Source organism: Prionailurus bengalensis, chromosome X (genome assembly GCF_016509475.1).
Source record: "Prionailurus bengalensis isolate Pbe53 chromosome X, Fcat_Pben_1.1_paternal_pri, whole genome shotgun sequence".
Taxonomy (NCBI): domain Eukaryota; kingdom Metazoa; phylum Chordata; class Mammalia; order Carnivora; family Felidae; genus Prionailurus; species Prionailurus bengalensis.
Window position 1 is genome coordinate 65,194,930 of NC_057361.1, and position 2,280 is coordinate 65,197,209.

The window sequence follows — 2,280 nt, forward strand, 5'->3', positions numbered from 1 at the left end:
CACTCCGTCTGTCCTGTCCGCTTTTGCAAGCCAGACTCAGGGGCTCTGCTTGGCCGGTGGGCTGCCCCTCTGCCCTGGCTCCCTCCCGCCAGTCTGTGGAGCTCGCACTGCCTCTCCACCCTTCCTACCCTCTTCCGTGGGCCTCTCGTCTGCACTTGGCTCTGAAGAATCCATTCTGCTCTTCTTCTGGTGGTTTTCTGGGTTATTTAGGCAGGTGTAGGTGGAAATTAAGTGATCAGCAGGACGCAGTGAGTCCAGCGTCCCCCTATGCTGCCATTTTCTCCCTTGATTTCTGAAACTGTGTTTCACAATATTGTCATATAATTGTAGATTGCCATGATATTTTCAGCTTACATGAAAAAGACCTTTGAATTTGTGAAAGTTCACACTTTAATACTTCTTTGGTGGACACAAATATATTTGTAAACCCAAACATAGACTGACATGCCCTTGACCCTATTTTTACTCTGTTATCTGCAGAAAATATCACTCTAATGTTTTCCTTAAGGAAAGAACATACATCCTCAAGGTGGGAAGTAACAGTGCAACCAATATAAGAACAAAGTGCACAGATATTCAAATGTCCTTTCAGTACTCTCAATGCAACCACCTACATCGTCATATTCATCCCTGGTCTTTCGGCCAACAGTGCAGCCTTGTGGGTTCTGTGCCACTTCATCAACAAGAAAAATAAAGCCATCATTTTCATGATCAGCCTCTCTGTAGCTGATCTTGCTCATATGCTGTCTTTACCTCTCCAGATTTACAATTTCATTAGCCACCATTGGCCCTTCACAAAGCCCATTTGCCTGCTGTGCTTCTACTCGAAGTATCTCTACATGTGTGCCAGCATTTGTTTCCTGATGTGTATCAGTCTTCAGAGATGTTTCCTTCTCCTCAAGCCCTTTAGAGCCAGAGATTGGAAGCGTAGGTATGATGCAGGCACCAGTGCTGGCATCTGGATCGTTGTGGGGACTGCCTGTTTGCCACCTCCAATTCTGAGGAGTGCTGGCTTAGCCAACAACACTGAATACTGCTTTGCCAATTTAGGGTTTCAGCACATTAGCATGGCTTCCTCCATTGGTATGATAACTGTAGCTAAACTTGGAAGTTTTGTTTTGTTTTGTTTTGTTTTTTTTTTTTTACCTGTTGCCATTATAACGTATTGCACATGGAAAACGAGAAAATATTTACAGGAATTCCAAGTTCCTGCTCAGAATACCAAAGAGAGAAAGAAGTCTTTGTTGCTGGTTCTGATATATGCAGTGGTGTTCATTGTGTTTCCCTCCTTACCACCTCAACTTCCCATTCTATATGATGGTGAAACAACATGTCTTTTCAAACTGTTCTTTTTTAAGATCATCCTATGTTTTTACATCATTTCTCTGTCTTGCAGATCTGAATTGCTGCCTTGATTGCGTTGTACATTATTTTACGACCTCAGAATTCCACAGTAGGTTTTTGGACCACAGTGGTTGGCTCTTCAGTCACATGTGAGATGCAAGGACAGTGCTTTGGAAATTCATCACAGGAAGGAGAAACTTCAAACTATCTCTCTTACAAATTTGAATGATTCCAAGATAATATAATCAAATAAATAACTAGAATAATCTATGTTCTCTATCAGTTTAGCTATGTCACCTTGAATATTTTTAAAAAATGGTACTGTTCAATGCCTTAAGAAAACATGGCCTCCTTCCTTTCATCTCCAAAATCCTCCTTCTGAAGGAATTATTCATGACTATATTTTCTATCCAAATGGAAACATGCTGTTCTATGGATAGTAAAATATCTTTATTTATAGAAAGTAATGAGCACCAGAATAAATTGCACACCTGTTCCTCAGAAATGGATCCAATGTTCTCACTTTCTCCTGCAAGAAACAAAAAGTAAATTTAGAATCAGTGGACATAAGTGAATTGTCCAAAAATTGTAAAATATACAGAATAGGATCCTGACTTTATTTTAAAAATACATACTAGAGCAAAGTAGACTAAAGAGGAAACATTTTTTAATATTAATAGGAGTTGTGAAAATTAATATCCTTAGAGCTTGAAATATCTATGAGAATTTCCATTTTCCCCTTGAAGAAATGAACAATTCAGATTCATACCAAATATCTCAAATGTATCATGAAATTCATACACAACACATACAACTTAAACACAAAACACAGTTGTATTCTAACACATTTCATAAGCTTCAGAATTTCAGGGTTTGCAATCATATCTCTTTGTTTGAACGTCTATGAGTGTGTGTGATGTGATGCCTATTTGTGTA

General features: G+C 39.0%; 1 pseudogene; it reads left to right on the top strand.

Moving 5' to 3' along the window:
• Positions 1–580: 580 nt before the first annotated feature.
• On the top strand, positions 581–1,889 carry LOC122477706 (annotated as a pseudogene).
• Positions 1,890–2,280: the final 391 nt, after the last annotated feature.